Source organism: Hylobates moloch, unplaced genomic scaffold, assembly GCF_009828535.3.
Source record: "Hylobates moloch isolate HMO894 unplaced genomic scaffold, HMol_V3 SCAFFOLD_5, whole genome shotgun sequence".
Classification (NCBI taxonomy): Eukaryota; Metazoa; Chordata; class Mammalia; order Primates; family Hylobatidae; genus Hylobates; species Hylobates moloch.
In genome coordinates, this window is record NW_026652280.1 from 63,082,884 (window position 1) to 63,106,217 (window position 23,334).

The window sequence follows — 23,334 nt, forward strand, 5'->3', positions numbered from 1 at the left end:
ATAGGAGCATATTTCTTATGGGTGAGAATGTCCAGAATAGAAATAAATACATTTATGTGGTTGGCATCAAAACCATCCCAAAGAATGAGCAGAAACAGTGGACTAAATGATAAAAGTAGAGCCAATCATAAAGCTGTTTTTAATCTCCCCTCCCACCTTCCACAGCGTGATCCACTACATGAGAGAAAAGACAAGGATTATTCCTAGGTCCTCTGGAACTCAGTGCCTTGCACAATATCAGTAAAAAAAAAAACTGGTGAATACATAACTTAATAGTTCAAAAAGCCAAGAAGCCTCATCATACTGCTTAAGCTTGTTTTATCAGGACTTGAATTTTTAGGTTGACCGGTCAGTTGAAAATTCAGATTACTTTAACTGCAATGGGAAGTCCTGTGGTTTCACCTGGCTCTGGAAAAGGAAGGAAACATAAGACAGTACTGTCTGGAGGAAACAAGGTCCTCTTTCAAAGCAATGTGGCTAACTCCAGGGCTTCACATCCAAGCTTATGCACTAAACCTGAGAATGTACAAAAAAGAAAAATGAAATTACATATGTCCTGTTTTAAGTCCTCAGGAATCAAATATTCTAAAATGTTTGGTGCAAAATGTGTTTTAAAGGAGCAATCAGCAATGTCACAGAATTGAAAGACTGTGTTAGAAAAAAAGTGTGCACTCTACTGGGCTTTTGAAATTGAAAATTCTATCAGCAATTTATCATATCCAGGTATTTAAAGTGTGCATATGAAATACATGCCATGAATTATTTGTGATGGCTGGAAGATAAATACACAGCCAGGTATTTAAAGTGTGCATATGAAATACATGCCATGAATTATTTGTGACATTTTTATGATTTAGAAATACAAGACTATTGGTTGATTTCCATTGCCACTTGGGGCACAAATTGATATATCAAAATACAAGCTTTGGCCGGGTGTGGTGGCTCATGCTTGTAATCCCAGCACTTTGGGAGGCTGAGGCGGGCGGATCACGAGGTCAGGAGATCGAGACCACGGTGAAACCCCGTCTCTACTAAAAATAGAAAAAATTAGCCAGGCGTGGTGGTGGGCGCCTGTAGTCCCAGCTACTGGGAGAGGCTGAGGCAGGAGAATGGCGTGAACCCAGGAGGCGGAGCTTGCAGTGAGCCGAGATTGCCCCACTGCACTCCAGCCTGGGCGACAGACAGAGCGAGACTCCGTCTCAAAAAAAAAAAAAAAAATACAAGCTTCAATTTATCACACAAGAAGCAACAAAATATACTATCAATGCCAATCTGCCTGTTATCACTATTAGCACACTGCAATATGTCTATTACAGTGCAGGTGCCGATGATGCCCTCCTGACCCACACACCATCCATAGGTACTTTTGCTGCCCATTGGCACAGGAAAAGTTATATATGCACCATACAACTCCATTCTTCTAACTACTGCTTATTGGGCTATAAGTGAATAATTCGAGGTTGACCAATCATATTCCCAGAAATCTAATGTGGTCCACAGAGGTGGACTCTGTTAGCTCTAGAGAGCTGATCTGGAAAGTCCGTGGAAACAACACTTTGAGGACCACTGTGCTGGCCACATACAATTGTGGAAGAAGCTGGTCTGAAGGTAGAAAAATATAGACGAGTGAATTCGAAGAAAGAATGAAAGAGAGGCAATGAGGCCCAAAGATGCTGGCAGCTAAGGAAAGTAATGGCTACTTCTAGGCCAGGATGAGCTCCTGTGACATACCTACATAATATACTAGTGTGCCATCCCAGTAAATGCCCTTCACCAAAGCTTCTGTTCCTTCTATCAAAATGGTCCTGTGGCATCTAATCTTATCTCATGTAAGGGGCTGGGTCAGTGGCTAATTCAAAGCCTAACATCCACTCTACTTTAATTAATAGATGGCATTTTAATATTAACAGTTGATATGGACATGTATCGAACAAAGGAGCTTCAATGAATAAAACTTTTCTAGTTTGTTGTAGAGGCTTATAGAATTGAGTCTCTCTCCTATTAGAGTGTAAACTCCTTGAGGATAAGATCTAATCTAGCTCATGTTAGCATCATGGTATCTAGAGGCAGGCAGATCACGAGGTCAGGAGATCGAGACCATCCTGGCTAACACAGTGAAACCCCGTCTCTACTAAAAATACACACAAAAAAATTAGCCGAGTGTGGTGGCTGGCGCCTGTAGTTACAGCTACTCCGGAAGCTGAGGTAGGAGAATGGCGTGAATCCGGGAGGCGGAGCTTGCAGTGAGCCGAGACTGTGTCGCTGCACTCCAGCCTGGATGACAGAGTGAGACTCCGTCTTAAAAAAAAAGAAAAAAGAAAAAAAAAGAGCAAAAGTAGTAGTAGGTCAGTTGATACATTGATAGGCCAAGAGTTGGCTTTTATTTTTTTTTTTTGAGATGGGGTCTCACTTTGTCACCCAAGTTGGAGTGCAGTGGCGCAATCTTGGCTCACTGTAACCTCTGCCTCCCAGGTTCAGGTGATCCTCCCACCTCAGTTTCCAGAGTAGCTGGGACTACAGGTGCATGCCACCATGCCCGGCTAATTTTTCCTACTTTTTGTAGCGACGGGGTCGCCATGCTGCTTAGGCTGGTCTGGAACTGATCTTAAATGATTCACCTGCCTCAGCCTTTCAAAGTGCTGGGATTACAGGTGTGAGCCACTGTGCCCACACAGAGTGTGGCTTTTTAAAACAATTATAGTTCATATCCTTAAAAAGATTGTAAGAACAATTTACAAATGTATGACATTTTAGAGAGAAATATTTTAGCTCTAGTATTCTATAAAAATCATACAAATCTCCTCAAGAGTTGTGTGTTGGGAGCCAATTGTCAATTCCAATGAATAAGAAAAATAATTGACCAGCCCAAACCAAAAAAAAATACATAGATACATATATAAAGTCACAATTTTCTCATAAACATCACTGAGAACATTACTGGCAGTATTGGAATATTTGAATCAAACTGTTACTCTTATACTGGAGCCATTTTAGTTTTTTTTATTTCATACTTTCATAGCTGAAATTTCATTTCAGCTATTTCAGTGCTGTATTTTACAATGTTCTTTTCACAGAAGGCTTTGTCAGGGGTCATTTTTTTTCCATATTGTCTCAACATTTCCCTTCACTTCTGTTTTGCTTTTAAAAAATTATCAGTGGCATTTGAAACACCACATATTTTAAAACAGAGTGAATCATAGTTTTTATCTCTCTGCTGTATGTAAGATAATAATGGATGTTGAGTAGAAACTAATCTTACCACTAATTTTAGCATCCATTAAAAAATTCCAATCAGTCTCAGTTTGTAGATCTTTGAGTATTTTGTGAAACTGTACATCTATTTTCCATTGTCAAGGCAATCCATTTTCAAATCATGATCACAAATAATTTCTTGGAAAGAAACTATATTTTTATTTTTAAAGGATTTAGAAGTTTGGCCAGACACAGTTTTATCAGCTGGAATGTAAGATCCCTAAAAGTAGAAAATTGTTGTCAGTTTTGTTTATTGAGATATTTCCAAAATCCAGAAAGGCGCTGAGTACATAGTACATGTCCAATAATACTTCTAGAGTAAATAAATCAATCATACCAAGTGTCAATAGTTGGGAAATTTTAAAAGGCCTTTTCTTATCCATTGTAACACAGGTTTGTTAAATGACCCTGGACATGTACCTGATTATATTGATCCTTCAGGCATCCATTTCCTAAATATTTACTGAGTGCCTATTATATATCAGGAACTGTGGCTCAGAGAAAGTATACCAAGATGAATAGCTTATAGACAGTTCTCTCTAGGAGTTCACGATGAAAAGGTAAACAGAGGAGTGTACATTCTTTGTATGGCAAGATGATAAATACGACAGATGGTGAATGAATAAGACATTAAATAAATTTACAGCAAGGAGCTGCTTGTTTCTTTATACATAGATTGAGAAGTATAATTGCAGATTCCATTATGCAAATTAACTATTTCCCCTATGTGATCATCTATGAATAATTTCATAGGTCACCAAGGCACTGATCAGGACATTAAAAGAGTCATTTATTCTATGTAAATGGCCTATTATTATAGTGGACCTTCAAAAATATGTTATTTGCTCATATATTAAAAATTTCCTTGAAAATAACTTATTATATAATTGCTTTACAATTTATATAGCTCTGAGACTGTGTCTAACTGAAGGGGACAAAATAGTCATTTAACACACTGCAGATCAATGATTTCATTTAGAATATGTATGCGGAAGGTTAGTTAAGAGCTAAAGGGTCCTGACTTTAGACTCACACAAAACTGGGTTTTGACTCCATTCCCATGAATTATTGACTCTTTCAGTCTACTGAGTTAAGTCAGGACCAAGTTTTCATCTATATGTAAAAACTTTCTGCTGGTGTCAAAAAATACAGTTCATCAGAAAACCAAACACTGCATGTTCTTACTTATAAGTGGGAGCTGAACAATGAGAAACACATGGACACAGACAGGGGAATAACACACACTGTTATGTGTGTGTTGGGAAGGCAGCTGGAGGGAGAGCATCAAGACAAATAGTTAATGCATGTGAGTCTTAATACCTAGGTAATGTGCTGATCTGTGCAGCAAACAACCATGCACATGTTTTCCTATGCAACAAACCTGCACATCCTGCACATGTATCCTGGAACTTAGAATAAAATAAAATATAATTAAATTAAATGTAAAAAATACAGTCTATACAGACAAACTGATGCCACTTATCAATTATTTGTATTTCCTGATCACACAATAATGAGCTCACTCCAGTTTCCAATTATATTATGAAATATTCATAATTTTAATTGACTTCATCAGAATCCCTAAAATTATAGATTCTATTATTCCTTACTTAAAATTTATCTGAAACCAATGCCAAGGAACTCTGAATCTTCCAGACTCAGTTATCCAAGATGGATTTAATATTTAACAAAAATACAATATTGAATGTCAATACTCATCATTTAACCTGAATGTACAAGTCCTGCCAATGAAAAAGCATAAATTCTTGCACAAAAAGTAAAAGAAGATATTATGCTTTGACATAGGATATAACAAATACAATGTCAAGTCTACTGAAGATGTTTAAGTTTGGAATTCTTTAAATTACAAGATTTTAGACTTATACATTTAAACCCTTAACTCTCTTATAACAAAGTTTTATGTTACATCGGTCTTCTCTTATCAATGGTGGATATCTTCCAAGACCCCCAGCTGATGCCTGAAACCACGTATAGTACTAAACCCTATATACACAATGTTTTTCCTATGCATACATACTTTTGGTAAAGTTTAATTTATAAAATAGGTACAATAAGATATTAACAACAATAACTAATAATTACATTATTAGTTGAATATTATTAATGACATATTATAAAATAAGGTTATATGAACACAAGCACTGTGGTATCTTGATAGTTGGTATGATAACCGAGATGGCTACTGAGGGACTAATGGGTGGGGAGTGTAGACACTGTGAAGATGCCACATGTGAGGATGATTCACATCCCAGAAGGACAAAGCAGGACAGAGTGAGATTTCATCACGCTACTCAAAACAGCATGCAATTTAAAACTTAGGATTTATTTCTGGAATTTTCCATTTCATATTTTCAGACTGCAGTTTAACATGGGTAACTGAAATCATGGAAAATGGAAGCATGGATAAGGGGATTGCTGTACACCCTTAGTAACAGCAACATTCACATGCATTATTTTTATGCAGACTTAAAATTCAAAAACACTTCCACAAACACTATCTCATTTAATGTCCACAACAGCCCAGTAAGTTGTTGTTATTAAGAAAAAAACCCCAAAAAACTAATAGTTGAAGAGATCAAGAAATTGAGTTGCCTAAAATCACAGTTAGTAACTTGGTTCTCTGCCCTTAAGTCCAGCACCCTTTCTCTCTCACAAACAGATTTAGTTTTAGGGTGAATATAAGAATGTGGAAGATATTTGTGCATCCACTTTAGTCTTCTTTGCTTGACAATCATCCCTGCTTCAACATGATGAATGTTCACTTTCAGGTTTCGACACACCTAAGCAGCTCTCTCTGAGTAAATCTGCCAAGAAATGCACTAAAAATACTTCTATTACTAAATAATAGACTTTTACAAAAAATATGTAAGGAAAATTCACGAGACCATAATCTTTGTAATTATGTTACAGAAAGAAACTTAAAGAGATAACATATGAAATAATGCTAGTTTTGATATTATTTAAGAGTTAAGGAGCCCTTAAGTATCTCACAAATGTAATCTACTTAATACTAGGCCTGAGTGAAATTCCATAGTCTTTCCTCTCAATTCACACTAAGAACTATGAATTACGGCTATGTTATCTATCTGCTTTAAGAAAAATCTGAAGAAGAGGGGAAAGTATTTTCTTATGAAGCAAAAACAGGATTCAGTAGAAATATTAGGTACTAATAATACATCATGCACTTTAGAAAAAAAAATCGCTTATTTACTAAGAAATTTTTGTCTCTGAAGCCTTCCCAACACCTCTTAACAAATTAATGAAACAAGACAATTGGATTATCAATGAACACCGTAGTAATCAATACCAAAATGACTAGGTAATGATCTAATGAAAGGACATAATGTTTCAGTGGACCTTAAATTTTCATTAACCACTAACATCAATACCAAATACTTAATTTCCTTCAGAACAGTAGAGAAGTGATAGAATATTTCTTCCCAGGAGCTACCCTGGGTTATACTAAGAGTATACTCAGACATTTGGGGTTTCTTTTATGTTTCCCGCTTCTACAAACCTATCCCCACCCTACACCTGCCTTTTCCAAGAAACAAGAAAAGCAGTCCTTACAGACTATCAAGAAATAGGAATAATAGTCTAGAATTTTTTTTAAAATAGTATTTGATATACTGGATACTGCATATTTTTTGTCAGACATCAAACATAAGAGGGATTCATTTTAGCTCTTACTTGGAAGAATTTTTTGTTCTCAAAGAGTCTTTGAAAGAATACTGAAGTGAAAAGCATGATAAAGTGATGAAAGATAGCTTTGAAATTAAACTGATGTGAATTAAACTGATATCTCTCTTTCTCTCTCTCTCTCTCTCTCTGCATCTCTTGGTAGTGTGACTTTGAGCAAATTACTGAATTCCTTGAATCTCATTTTATCCACAAGTAGAAATGAATAGCTGAACCTGCCACACAAGATCATCTTCAGAATTTCTGAGCGGATGAAGTCCTTGGCATGTGATGAGCACTAAATAAATGTTACTTCCCTTCCCAAGTCCACAGAATTTTAAAAGACACAAGATTCAATACCTGGCAATATGCAATAGACTCAAAGTGGTAGCGTCTTCTGACACCCAGTTTGGCAGTAGGGTGTTTCTAGAAATGGTAACACTGGGATCACCTACAACAGAGCCCCTGAACTTGATTCTGCTTGCATTTTAATGGTAGGCGAGGATTTTTTATATTAGATGTTATCTGTATTTTTGAACTATAAAATATTATACTTATGAATATAAATAGAATATGTTAAATGGATAAAAACTCCAAAATATCTTACATTTTAAAAATTGGAAAGGAAATATCTTGCACTACTAAGGCTAAATGGTTTTAAAATTTCGCTTTCTTTTAAGTAAGAGCCATTTCTAACTTTGATCAAATGGTCTAATGTTACTTCATTGCTCACTTTGAAAGATCATATGGTGCATTTACTTGTAAATGCTTTGATGAAATAATTTAATTACATCATTCTTTCCAAGAATCTGGCTTAGGCTGAGATTACATAAAGAGGTAAATTAGCTCTATTGAAAATGTATTTGTTTTTGTTTTGGTTAATACTACATTTGCCACAAATCTCTAGATGCATGTTGAAAGATTTGACATATCATTCTTATACCTGCTTGCTTATACAATTAAGTTATTTTAAAAGACACTGGAAATAAACCCCCCAAAATGAAGAATATTTAATAGACAGAAAATCTTTACAAATTTTTTGATTTAATTGTTTACAACAATTCACAGAGAACATTATTATCAACCCTAGTAAATAGCTTTGCATAAACAATATCAGATCTGAATATGAGAGATGGAGCCAAAATTTTTGGCTTCCTAAAGCCCACGGATTACTTCAGATTCAGGATTGTACTGGGATAAATATAATCTAAATCATAGTTGAACATTAAGTTTGGATTATGGGGCCGGGCGCGGTGGCTCATGCCTGTAATCCCAGCACTTTGGGAGGCCGAGGCGGGCAGATCATGAGCTCAGGAGATCGAGACCATCCTGGCTAACACGGTGAAACCCCGTCTCTACTAAAAATACAAAAAATTAGCCCGGCGTGGTGGCGGGTGCCTGTAGTCCCAGCTACTCGGGAGGCTGAGGCAGGAGAATGGCGTGAACCCGGGAGGCGGAGCTTGCAGTGAGCCGAGATCAGGCCACTGCACTCCAGCCTGGGTGACAGAGCGAGACTCCATCTCAAAAAAAAAAAAAAAAAAAAAGTTTGGATTATGGAACTAGGTTCTAAGCATGCAGAAACATGGAGATAAGCCTGAGTACAAATCTGGACAAGTTATACAGAGTGAGCTGTGGATAGTGGTAGTATCCTTATTACTTAATATTTATTTTATAAATTTTAAGATTTATTAGGTTGGGTCAGCAGTTTAAAGTTATAAATAAGGGTAACCCAGCCAAACTGTGATATTAAGAATCATCAAAGTATAAAGTTTGGCATATGGTGAGCACTAAATAAATGCTACTTTCCTTTCTAAATTAAAATGTTACTTCCCTTTTTAGGAGGGGAACATCACACACTGGGGCCTGTTGTGGGGTGGGGGGCTAGGGGAGGGATAGAATTAGGAGAAATACCTAATGTAGATGACGGGTTGATGGGTGCAGCAAACCACCATGGCACATGTATACCTATGTAACAAACCTGCACGTTCTGCACAAGTATCCCAGAACTTAAAGTATAATAAATTTTTTAAGTTACTTCCCTTTATAAATTAAAATTTATTTTAAATTAAAATGGAAGTTGTATAATCTCCTCTGGAAAGGATCAAGTCTGGGAAGTTCATAAAAGAAATTGTCCTTGGAGATAATTTAGTAACCTCATGACACGAGATTTGTGCTTAAGCTAAATAAACTGTATTACAAGGGTACAAAATGATGATGATGAATTGTGGTTTCAAAAGTGAAAAGGTGTCCTGAGATTTTGAATATATGAATATTTTATTTAAAATTCTATAAAGTGTCCTGTTTCAAATTCCACAATTTAAAGACAGACAACATCAGCAATCATACCAGAGGTAGTTAAGAATGTATTTAAGAAGAATAATTATAATGATGACAGTAGCGATACTGTTAGTAGTAGCTAACATGTATTGGTTACTTTTTGTCATGCACTATGCGTTATATCATTTAATCTCCACAATGATTCTGACAGATACTCTATTGTTCCCATTTCAAAGATGAGGAGATTGAGAAAAGTTAGGTAATTTGACCAATATCGTGATGCTAGAAAGTGGCAGATTTGAGATGATAAAATTTAAAATATCAAGTGTTTTCAGAAATATAACATGCCAGACTTAAAGACAAAAAATCCACTCTTGAAAATAATAGTAATGTTATCTCAACTATAATTTGCTATGTGAGATTAAGGAAAATTCAACATAGTAGAAGAGTTTACAGATGAGAAACGTAAGTCCTCATAGAGAAAATAGAGAAAAGCATTAAGGTCAAGGTCACTGGTGAGGCTACAAAGCTTTTAAAATATTTGTACAATCACTTAACATAAAATACCTATTTATTGAACACATATTATGTGCCAGGTCTGGTATTAAGCACTCTTTAAATTAGACATCTCATTTTCCCAACTACCCCAAGAGTCATGGCCAAAAGGTGGCAGAGTCAGGATTCAGACCAGAGAAACCCATCTGTCCTCACAGCCCATGTTCTCAGCCGTCGTGTTATGACCTGGGGCATTTATACACCTTCAATCTTCCCAGTTTTCATTTACCAAGCCGTGTTCAATAGGACATTTTTGAGATACCTTTTTCTTACACGGGACATAAAACACTGCAAAAGTTGTTACGCATTTTAGAGAAATGTGCATTTCAAGAGACCTAGTCCTCCATGTTAATATTCAATATCTCTCTGATTTATGTCTCAGAGATACTGACTCATTCTTGAATCTCAGGGCTTTGAGATGCAGTATAACCTGTGTGCTTGAGAGGGAAAACCTTTGGATGACCTTTATTTCTCAACATCTGTCCACCCAAGATAAGTCCGTGTCATGGCCCAAGCGCCAATTTACATCCCTTAGCTTCTGCTCTCCTAGAAGTCACTGGAATGCACTTCTAAGACACATAAAGTCTTCTTTGTCTCATAGCTCCCCCTTTGTTTTTAATCTCTCCCAAGGATTCCCTACGCTAACTATTCCTATTCTGCCGTTCGATTCAACTCTATTGTCTTTTCTCAGCTCCAATTCTGTTTTGATAATAATCCCGGCTAGAGTAAAACTGGCAATGTAATATCTTGGAACAGAAGACTTTTAAGTTTGAGGAAAAGATACATGGAAGTAAACTTATATGCACTAGCAGTACATGTAAGGGAACCCCACAGTTAGGGAAGGATTTGCATATAGATAATCACAATAGGCATACTTTTATCATAACCAGTTTAAAGGAGTTAGCGTCTCCATTTTATAGGTATTGGTTTTACAGTGGCAGAAACAACACAAATTGTAGCAATTATAGGTTTCACACAACTGTATTTCAGTTATACTAAAAAATAAGAATGCTTGTCATGAAATTCCACTTGCACTAAACGTTAGCTCCTTCTACTTTATGTAAGTATGAAAAATATCTTCAAATACATCAGCATATGCTTAGCTAATCATAAACACCTCAATCGACGTTCAATGCCTTTTTGTGCTAGCCTACTTTTTCCCTTCTGCTATGTGTCTAGTTAGTTAATATAGCTTTCCAATTTACAAGAAAGCGGAAATATTTCAGATCAGGTCATGACATCAAATATCATCTGCAAACAGTAAATATAGTTTTCAAACTCTTACCCAGTGTTAGTGAGACAAGTGAAGTCTGCTTTCCAACACCTCCACTAATCTGGGATTATATCTACGCAAAGTGGATGCACGCTGGTCCTTTCAAGAAGGTGTCCCAGGGGAAGATCTAAGTAGTAATCACTTGAAGGGACTCAAGAGCACCACTCACGATGTGCTGAAATGCAGAAGGGGACAAAGAAGGAAGGCAAGTCTGTTAATGGAGCTTCATGATTACTTTTGCAATGTTACTCATACATGTTAAACCTTATGAATAGCAGTCTTAATCTTTTAACTTACAGTTCAGAGGCAGGCTAGCTTAGTCATCAAGAGTATGAACTTTATTTGTCAATTAAAATAAGTAAATAAAAGTACATCAGATTTTTTTTTAAAGAGCATGAGCTCCAAGTCAGATGGATGGAATTCACGTCAAAATTTGGACCTACTCGTATTTAAGAGCAAGCTATGCACATCCTTTGCAGAAGACTGTGAAAAAAAGAAATAAGGTATTACTAACAAAATGCTTCTAACAATGCTCAACAAAGAGTAGTTATTTTATCCCTAACTCAGAAAGATAGAGAGAGGGCCCATTTATGGAGTGCACAATATTAAGCACTGAGTTGGTGTTTTCCAGAAATTATCTCACTTAATCTTCAGATGAGATGTTACCATTTCAGTTTTACAAATTAGGAAACTGATAATCAGGGAATTAGATATTTGCTGAAGTCAGACAACAAGGAAACAGTGGATGTGGAACTTAAAACACGTCTGTCTCATCTGCTGGCCTTTTTCACATTTGAGGAGAATATAGTAAAGTTTAGAGTCAGTTGGCTAATTTTCACAAAATCATCGTTTGTGATACAATAGCATTGCATTATTTCTGTATATCATTTAAATGCTTTTGTCAGGAGAAATGAAAGAATTAAAATAAAATACATTTCTAGCTAAATAACTAAATAATTGCATATAGGAAGAAATAATAAAGATTAAAGTAAAAATTAATGCTCAGAGAATCAGAAAACAGTAACTCTATAAATAAATACCCTCAGTTTTTAAAAACCCTAACAAAATAAACAAACCATTGGTAACCTTGATCAGAAAACAAAAGACAGAAGGTAAAACGACACAAAATAAGAAATAACATGAAGAATTAGCTATTGAAAAAAGATAAAATGAAATAAGTAGCGTAACTGACTACAGATGTCTATGTATACAAGTTTGAAAATTTAGATAAAAGAGACAATTTTCCAGGGAATCACGTGTACTAAAATTGACTCCATTAATGGAGAAAGTTTAAAGAGATCAATTTCCATACAAGAAATAGAGAACATTATTAAGGATGAATATCATAAAAAACAAACAGACCCAGATAGTGTCATGGTAAAAATCTACAAAACATTTGAAGATCAAATAATCTCAGTACTCTACAAATTGCTGCAAGATGTTGGAAATGAAAGAGACAATGTTTCCTTTTACTGAGCCAGAATAACGTTGATACCTAAACCTAAAAAACTTTGCTCAAAAGAAAATAAATCTATAGACCTATATTGTCCATGAATATCAATGCAAAAGTACTAAAAGAAATTTTGGTGAGCATAGTATTATACATCATATTAAGAAAATAATGAATACAACTAAGTGGGATTTATTATAGAAATTCAAGGTTGGTTCCTACTAGGAAATCTATTATTATCATATGTAATATGATTTTTCCATATATGCTGAAAGGCCTTAATGAAATTCAACATTCACTCATTACAAGAATATTCAAGAAATTGAATGTGATTTTTAACATATTAAAAATATATATTTCTCAATGCTAAAATCGGTATCTTAATTGGACAACACTAGAAGCATTCCTATTCACATCAGGAACAAGGGGAAGATGCTAGTTATCTCCATTACTATTTATTATTTTACTGAAAGTGTTAAAAAATGCAATTAGACAAAACAAATCTATTAAAGGTATTAGAATTGGTAGAGAAGAGGTAAAAGCATCCCTACTTATAGATGATATGATACCTGAAAAACACTTAAGAATCAATAGTAATTAATATGGTTAATCCCCAAATCATAAAACAATTTAGTAAGGCAACAGGATATGAAATTAATATTCATAAATTAAGATATTAATCCTTCATGTACATTGCATTATAAATAAATAACCACAGTGAAGGGGATGGGAAAGAATAGAACTAAGCTAAATAACTCTTAGAAAACAGTGTTTTGACTGCTTACTCCAAGCCCAAAGACAAGGAAAAGTATCCATACATATTGTACTCTGGTTAAAGGTTTGTTTTTCAGAGTGGTATGAAATTGCGACTGTGAGACTACATTGTGTGTATATGAAGATTAAGCAAATAATTAAATAAATTGATGATACTGAGAGTGAAGTTTCTCGGTGTTAAAAAGAGGATACTGAGAGTGAAGTTTCTCAATGTTAAAAAGAGGAGTTACAAGTAATGGAAGGGATTTGGCTAGAATGAACCCTGTGATGCTGGACTGGAATCACGTGCCTCAGGATGAACTCAGGAATGTGTGTGTGTGCGTGTGTGTGTGTGTGTGTGTGTGTGTGTGTTGTACAAACTGACATAAAGTAGAGATGTGTACACATATGTGGATGTATATGTACACATATGTGGATGTATATGTACACATATTTCCTAGCTCTGTCAGGTGACCTAGAAGCAATGGCAGAAGAGCAATGAGCACATCTAGCACTCAGATTTTGTTTTCCAAATACCTTTCACTAAGAAAAAGGGCCAAATAACCTTCACAAAAAGGTTGATTTTGGGAATGGGTAGATATTAGCGAGATGAGGAAAGGGAGCAAGATGAGCCTGCAAGATCTTGTAGTGCCACAGTAAGCATGTGCTCAAAATTTCGTGGCATCACAGTCACCCTGAAGGAGCCCCCAGTGGCCAATTCTAGAATGAGAGCAACAAACTAAACGATGATAATAATGAAGTTTATCTCATGGAATAAAATAAAGATCCTTGAATCCATACCACCAATAAGTAATTGAATCAATAGGTAAGGACAAAATCCTTAGAATGAAATTCAAATTCAAAATACAAAAGGAATGATGGATATAGAAAATAATCATCTCACAAACACAGTGGTAAGAATCACTGATGGAAGCTAAAACTTGTGGGCAAAAGTTTATGAGAAAACAGGACATTGGCATAGTCTCAAACTCTCTCACTGTAAGATCCTTATTAGCTACAAGGAAAAAAACATAAATTTATAGTGGAGAAAACTAACAGACTCCACCTCAGTCAAGTGATCAAAATTAACATCACCAGGAATGAGATGTGTTGACATCATGTAACTCCTGATACGACACACTGAGAAGGTCACAGTGTAGCCTCTGCAGTATTCATGCAAAAATTTTTAAAACCTGAATTTAGTCATGAAGAAACATCAGACAAACCAGAATTGGACATTCTCCAAAATGACTGGCCAGCACTCTTCAAAATTGTCAAAGTCATAAAAGATTAGGAAAGTCTAAGAAGTACCCCAAATCAAAAGAGAGTAAAGTGACATAACAAGTAAATGCAGTCTGTGATCCTGGATTGGATCCTAATACAGAAAAATGACATTTGTGGCACAAACTCATAGGAACAGAGGGTAGAATGGTGGCTACAAGGATCTGGCGGATAGGAGAAAAGGGAGATGTTAGTCAAAGGGTAAAAGTAAAAGAATAAAAATGAAAAAAATATTACGGTATATTTACAAAATTTACTGTTCTACATCAGCAAAGCAGATCAAACTGTTACAAATTATACAACATGGATCAGCCCCACAGAGATGATATGGAGGAAGAAAATCAAAATAGAGCATAGTGTGTCATTCCATTTATACGAAATTTAAAAAACTGATAACATGAATTTCTAGTGAAAAAATGTATTCTAATGAGTACTTCTGGGGGTATTAATTAGGACAAGTAACAGAAAGGCCTTTGGGTGGATGATAATACACTGTATCTTTCTATTTGTGAGGCTTATACATGTGTATTAATCCATAACACTCACCAAGCTGTACACTTAAGATCCAGTACTTTATCATAGGTAGGTTTTAATTAGTGGAAAATTATGAAAAAACATTTATTGAATGTATTCTTCTGTCTCAGTTTTCATAGTTTAAACGTGCCATTTTATCAGACAGAACTTTCTAAAGGATGCAATTAAAACTAAGTATTAACTTCTGAGATTGCACTTCTTCATAAAACAACAGAAGAGAAGCAGAATTGTTTTCTTCTTCAATGCCTTTGCTGAAAATGTATGCTTCAGATATCTGTTTATCACTTTCGATGATGAGAAAAGGAAATATCCTGGTTTTTGCTATAAATGCTAATTATTCCATCTGTTCAAAGTGTTTATTTCTTCTTAAAAAATGGAGGGAAATATTAGCTATTGGATACAGCACCCTGAGATATCTTAGCAAAATATTTTTAACATATGTGTAACAAAACTGATTGTTTTTAAAGAAAAAAAAATTTTTAATGAGATATTATATTTTCCTAAACTATCAAAATGTCTCTAGCTATATAAAGGTGCTAATGCAAAGCAATGCATTTCAATTTTCCTCAACACTGAAAGTAAATATAATTTTCTCTTAATTGTAAAATTTCCAGAATTTTTCATCTGTAGTAACTCCAATTAGCCAACATTAATTAATTTGAAATCTCTTAAACAGCCACCATCCACGAGTTTTTCCCTGAAAGTAGTACTTTTAGGCAAATAAGTAATATACAGTCCCTTTCCTTGGGCATTTTACATTCTACTGGGGAAGACAGATAATTACAATTTAACTACATCTGTAATTAACATATGAAATGTGAATAGTAGTCACACAGGTATTGGTTTCCACCAATAGAATGTGAGATGTTCAAGATCCCTATTAGGACCTTTAATACATGTCTTGAACGTAGTCAGATGTCAATATAAATGTTTTTTTAAGTTACAAAAGGTAATATCTTTAAGGAAAAAAAAATATTAAATTATGATCAACATCTTCTGTTAAAAGAAGGCTGAGAAATAAATATACATTCAAATATTTTAAAATAATAAATTAAGTTTGGCAGTGAGAATATGTTCCAGTTATCTAGAAAATTTACTTATTTATGACTCTTCTGTTCACCAATATTGCCAAGTAAAGTCATTTACAGATTTGGGAACAAAGCTGGGGCACTGCAGTAGGACAATTTGGATAATCATATTTCCCCTGGAACTTTAATAGAATTTCATAACATACATATATTTTTTGTCCATTATATTTTAGAGGTCTTCCTTTGACTTTTATTCTATTCTATTTTATTCACACAATAAAGTTTTCCGGGTCCTCAGAATTTAACTCTCTCTTCTGCCATTACCAATTTTTCAAATAGTAGGTTTGATCTAATTACCAAAACATTATTAGAATCTAGGTAGAGGCATGTTATTATTTTACTAGTTAATGGTCTCCAGGAGACTTTGGAATTAATGTAGACCACTCTGCAGAAATAATGATCACTGAAATGAGAGCCCCAGCACACACTGAAATAGCCACACTCAAAGAAGATTCATTTCTTTAGGAGTTTAGTAAGAATGGAGAGATTGACTAAAGTAATCTCCAGAAAGCATAAAGATTAAATTGGCTCATAACTGAGAAAATGCTACCTTAGCACTCACCCAGTTCTGCCTTTATGATTCTTTGACACTGATGTAAGCAACACAGAAAGCAACATCAAGGTGGAATTACATAATCCTTTCTTCAACCAATTGTTAGAGTGTTTGCTGTAGATTTAAACACTGCCACAGGCTTCCAGTGGTTGGCAACTGACACTGTGGAAAATGTCACTGGGCTTTGCTGCCTCACTAGCTGTGCTCCGCAGAGCAGAAAATTAAGCTTGACATATTTGGGAGAGGAGTCTTCTGGTTTGTAAGAATTTATAAAAATAGCTATACTTATCTATTCTAGGATCATATTTGTAAGTTATTAGTAGCTCTGAGATAAATAATTTAATTTTTTAGTACATATGCTAAAATCTTAGATTATTCTGACTCGAAATCTAGCTAAGGGTCTCTTAGGTGACTTAATTTCTGTTTCTGATTTAAAAGATACATACATACATGGGACAATAAAATATTTTTGAATCCATGGCAAGTGAAAATAGACTGCAAAAAATCTATATCTAAAACCATGCATTTCTGCTTCAGTTTCTTCTGATTCCTGTCCAACATAGATAAATCTGAATAGCTAGTCAGTTATCAGTTATCAAAGTATGAGTTTCATCATGAATAGTTTAGATTTGTTGTACAAATGCGGTGCTGCAAATTGAATCATTAATCAAAGACATACTAGGCTCAAATTTATTTTGTTCTATACATTTTGTTTGCACTATGCTAAGATTTAAAATTAATAACCTTACTCTAGTAAGAAGCTTCTTTAGGTATATTTCAAACACTCAAATGTGTTTTTTATCTTTCTGTTAAAAGCAACATGTAGTTTTTCCATAAAAATCGTACCTCACGATTGCCTTATAACACTTAATTTACAAATCCGGAATAAAACCATGAGGTGCAAAAGAATAAGATCATCATGGAAGAAAAATATTCACAGTACTATTTCTAGAAAAGCTCACATAAACTTTCGAAATGGCATCAAGCCACCTGTTTGAATCACCCAGAGGCATTTGCCAACTTTATCAAAACAAGGACACACCTTGCTATCTCCTGCCAGTTTTCTTTCTTCCCTTACTTTGTTGTCTCATGCAACCTAAAACAGAAGCATCGTATCAGGCTTCTAGATTCTGTCTGCAGTATGATAGGTCAATTTCATTATAGATGCTGAGAACTCCAGCCTTCAGAGAAAAATGCTCTCAAATCTCTCCCTCTCCTCAGCACTTTGCCCCTCATATGTTTGTAGGTGGCATTCTCATCAATACTGCTTTCTCTAACCATGGCTTGATAAGGCAACCCTCTGCCTTCTTAATGTCCTATCGATCAAGCTTATGACATTTACTTAGCACCTGCTCAATGAATGTCACTGTTCTGCTTGTTGTGGGCGATACAGGTATACATAGGACATGAAGTGGCTTTCTGTAAACAAAGATAAATGTCGTCTTTATTTGTTTGTCACATAAAGTAGCCCCTAGTGCCTGAATTTCCTTCATCTTCTAGCAGTCAAACAATCTCTCACCCACTTACCCACACTTGACAACTTGTCTTTTCCATAACGTTTCTGTTTGAATTAAGAAAAGCTAACATTTCCCTACCCAGGACAACCACAATGCAGAATTCTGTACTCACTCTTGCCTTATGCCCTTAAAACACACACTCACGACCAGTTTTCATGGCAATGTCTCAGTCTTTACACTTATTTGACTTAATGCTTCTCTACCAATGATTTTCTGTATGTGCTCCATTACTTTTGTAAATGTGGGAGGAGGAACTGCTTTTAACTTGTGGAGCACTGAGCACGTTTAAGCACTGGAGCCCTTGGTGAGTATGACAATCATCCACCTGGATTACAGATGGTCCTCACTCCCGAAAAGTCTTCTGGGCAGAACTGCATGGCAAAAGCCTGTAGTCAAGTACAGTTATCATCTGCAAGAAAACCCGCATTTGGGCAACAATCCTGGCTCAGCAAACTCTTCTGTTTAAAAAGATCTATCATGTCAGGAATTTGTAGCAGTTAAAATACAAGCCCTCACACACCAAAGCTTTTCTGTCTTCAACTGTTCACTCTCTGCCTTCAGAACACTTGGCTGCTTATCTCCTGCTTTGTTTTGCTTTGTTTTATCTTGTTCTTCCTTTCTCTCTAGGTCCCAGGGGATAAATTGGCTCAGTAAAGGCTTCCCACTGAGCACGGGGCAGCGAGTCACAATTCCCTGATGATCACCCACCCCAAGCTGACATGTTTCAAATGACCTGAAGTAGCTACATCTGTTCAGTCCAGTTATTACAAGGACCTTTGAGAGTGAGCCGCATTCTGAGCAAACAACCATAAGACGGCTCCTTCCCGTTCCCGAGAGATTGCAACCTCCGTGTGACTGGCAGTTTTACGGTCTGGCTTTCTCCATCACAGGATAATTTCCTCCTCATTGTAAAAAGCTTTCTGCAGCCTTTTGCTTTTTGGCTCTTTTTTATAATGAGCAAATTTGACCTAGAGAAAACATTTTCAGACTGAGAAGGAAAAGGATTTTACGTCTTAAAACCATGAAACTAGTGTAAGATATTTAAAATGTTATATTTAAATATATATGATGTATAACATACACATGATATATAAACATATAATTTATGTATATATTAATATATGTCTAAATATATATTTTTTCTCCACTCTGTTTTTCAAGGGTTTTCTTAATCCTGAAGTTTAGTGTTGGGCTAATCAGTTATATCAACTTTTAGGCACTTTGAAATCACTGTCGCTCTGAAAAATCAATAGACAAACATGAGAAGTCAAATTTATAATGCCTAAGTTGCTATGAGCTACTGTAAATTTAACCCTAGAAGCTGAGTAGGTTTTGTGGGTAAACATGTACAACTGAGATGAATGAGACTTTCAGACTGAGGCAAAACAGCAGCGTGAACTGGCTGTTGTTACCGCCATCGACAGGTATGGAGTCTCTGCGACTCGCACATGCTTGCTGCTGTTGGGGTTCGGAAAACGACTCCCTGAATTATGGCACTTTGGCATGCTCAGTACTTTGAACTGTAGGACACTGAAGGGGCCTCAAAAGCAAAGCCTCTTTCTGGCCTTCTCCTGCCCTTCTTTCTCCTACTCTCCTTTCTCCCACAAGGCAGACCATAGAAACTAGGGTTTCTCTTCCCCAAGGTGAGTCACAGAAACTAGAACCCCTCTCCTCAAAAGCCAATCATAAAACCTAGAACGATTACTCTAACCTTCCTCCACCTTGCTGTGTGGAAGATGGTCACTGAGAAATCTGACCTATCTCCTTCCAGAAGGTCCCTGCCCAAACCCAGGAGGAGGGAATGCCACACAGAAGGACCAGAAGAATCTGGACAGACCCTAGTTTATTACCCTTAGATGAATATCTTTTTGTCCGATCACGTTTCTACACAGCTGTACATTCTTCATTGAACCTAAGCATAAAAACAGACAGTTTTCCTTAAGTCTTTGCCTCTTCATTTTCTGAAGGCTCCCATGTCACCCAAACCTTTGATTAAATGAATTTGCTATGCTTTCCTCTTGTTAACCTGCCTTTTGTTATAGGGGTGTCAACTGTGACCCTCATGATAGGGAGGAAAGGTATCGCATCTTTTTTGCCCCTACACTGCTCCTCATCTTCATGGGTCAAGATGATCTCCACACATCCATATCTAAGGCACACAATACCCATGTTTGTATATACATGTCTCAACAGCCACTCATTATTGTTAAATATGGGCTGGATTTTTAACAATAGTCAAGCTACCTAAGAAGAAACTAGAGGTCCAGGCAGCTTCCTGGCTTTTTCTGCAATTACTCTCACCAAAAAAAAAAAAAAAAAAAAAAATTCTCTCACACACACACATCAGAATGGCTACAACAAAAGATAATGATAACACAAAATGCTCGCCAGGATGCAGCGACCCTGGGTCATTCACACATTGCTAGTGAAAATGTAAAATTGTATAGCTGCTCTGGGAAACAGTTTGGTAGTGTCTTTTAAAACTAAACATACTCTTGAAATATAACTCAGCAATGACACTCTTGGGCATTTGTCCCAGGGAAATGAGAATTTATGTTCACACAAGAATCTGTACACAAATGTTCATGGCAGCTTTACTCATAATAGCCAAAAACTGGAACCAGTCCAGATGTCCCTGAATGGGTCCGTCCATACCATGGACTACTACCTAGCCGTAAAAGGGAGCTGTTGATACACACAACAGCTTGAATGAATCTCAAGGCAATTATATACTGTGTGTTAAAAGTCAGCCCTTCAAAGGTTACATGTGGTGTGATTCCATTTATGTAATATTATTGGAATAACAAAATTATAGAGATGGAGAAGAGATTAGTGGGTACCGGGGTTAGGAATAAATGATGTGTGGCTTTAAAGGAATAGAACAAGGGTGCCATGTAGTTACGGAAGGTTCTAGATCTTGATTATGCTGGTGGTTACACAGATCTACACACATGATAAAATTAAATGGAACACACACTGTCTCACACCCACTCACATACACAGAAGTGCACGTGTAATTGGTGAAATTGTAGTGACTTCTGTAGATGGTGCCCACATTCATTTCCTGGTTGTGATATTGTACTACAGTTACACAAGTTATCTTTGGAGAAAACTGGGTTAAATTTACATGGGACCATCCGGGATCTTTTTTTTTTTTTTTTGCAATTTTTTTGTGAATCTATAATTTCAAAATAAGAAGTATAAAAATAAAAAAGAGAAATCTTCTCTTGAGTCTCCCATACTAGACCAGCTGCTGCTCTCTGCTTCCTCTTCTGCTTTTTTATAGAAAACTTCTCAAAATTTATCTATGTGTTGCCTTTAATACCTCTTCTATGCTATCTTGCATCTGCTCCAATCGTAGCTCTGATTCTTTCACCAGCTCCCAGGAAACCGCCCTTGTCAAGATGACCAATGACATCTATGTTCCTGTCTAGGGGTCAGCTGTTCATCTCCATTGCACATCTATCACTCCAGGCCCAACACTGCCTTGACAGCAGGAAATGCACCATAGTCAGTTGGACTCTGTCTTCAGGTGGACTTTGTCTTCACTTCATAGACGCTCCTGGATTTTTTTTCCTGATGAGTGGCTCCTTCTAGGTCTCATTTGGAGGTTCTTCTCTTTTTCCCAGAGACCCATTCCCTTGGTAAACTCATCCAGACCCCTAGGCTTAAATAGTTATCTATACGCTGACAATTCCCTATTTTATACCTCTAGTCCAGTCTCTTCCCTGAATCTTAGACTTGTATCTAACAGCCACTGCAAATCTCTACATAGATTACCAGTAGGCACCTTAAAATTTACATGACCAAAACTGAGCTCCAGATACCCCACCAAACCTGCCCATCCCCATTTTTTCCTATGTCAACAATGGACAATTTTATATTTCTAGCAACACAAGTCAAAAATATTGGTGTCATGAATTTCTCCTCTCATGCATCTTGTCCAATCCATCAGAAAATCCTGTTGGCTCTACTTTCAAAATACATCCTGAATCCGAGCATTTCCCACCACCTTTACTGTTATCATCCTATTCTTGCCCACTATTATTTCTTGACTGGATTCTTGAAATAGTTTTCTATGTTGCTACTCTGCCCTCACTCCCTACATGCCTGCTCCGTGCAGTAAACTAAGTGCTCCTCCTAAATCACAAGTTAGAGCATGACATTCCTCTGCCCAAAAAGACCTTATACATTTTGTTGTTTGTTACTTTTCCGACCTCTTCCCTTCCTATTATCACCTTTGTTTGCTCTGCTCTAGTCCACTAGCCTCCTTGGTCTTTCTAGGATGTGCCACATACATGTCACAGGACCTTAGCCTTTGTTGTTCCTCCAGCATGGGTAGCCACAAGGATAACACTCCCTCTTCCCCATTCAGGTGCCCACATGACACCTTTATAGATGAATTCTTATCTTTCCACGCCTTGCTGTTCTCCATAGGACTCATCATCTGTCTGTCTCTCTGTGTGTGTATATACGTGTGCGTGTGTGTGTGTGTGTGTGTGTGTGTGTGTATGATATACAATTTCTTTCTTTGTTCTTTCTTTGTCTTTGATTTTTTTTCTTTTTTTTTTTTTTTTTTGACAGGCTCACTCTGTGGCCCAGGCTAGAGTGCAGTGGCACCATCTCGGCTCACTGCAACCTCCACTCCTGGGTTCAAGTGATTCTCCTGTCTCAGCCTCCCGAGCAGCTGGGATGATAGGTGTGTGCCACCATGCCTGGCTAATTTTTGTATTTTTAGTAGAGATGGGGTTTCACCATTTTAATTAGGCTGGTCTCTAACTCCTGACCTCAAATGATCCACCCACCTTGGCCTCCCACCATTTCTTTCTTTATTATCTGTGGATTCCTACTCAAACGTAAACTTCATAGGACAGGATTTTTGTCCGTTTTTTCACTTCTGTATTCCCAGTGTCTAAATCTTGCCTGGAATACAGAAGATAAGTCAATATATAATCGTGGCCTGAATGAATTATTTAACCAATTATGCAAGTAATTTTCTATTTCCAAATAAGAGAAGAGTTGGTGTAGCTGGAGTAGCCTACACCCTGAGAATTCTGAAAAACCAGAGTAGCCCATCTGCTCCATTGACTGACATCTCTGGC

At 36.4% G+C, this 23,334-nt stretch overlaps 1 protein-coding gene across 7 annotated transcripts in view; it reads right to left on the reverse strand.

Moving 5' to 3' along the window:
* The window catches only part of DLGAP1 (DLG associated protein 1), a 993,959-nt gene that overhangs the window by 872,385 nt on the left and 98,240 nt on the right, over window positions 1-23,334 (reverse strand). For 5 of the 7 annotated variants that reach the window (XM_032152723.2, XM_032152722.2, XM_032152725.2 and 2 more), the window contains exon 2: window positions 11,069-11,231. The exons of the other annotated variants lie outside the window; for them this stretch is intronic. The gene's annotated coding sequence lies outside the window, so the exon portion shown is untranslated. The remainder of the gene's footprint in view (window positions 1-11,068; window positions 11,232-23,334) is intronic. 7 annotated transcript variants of the gene reach the window in all.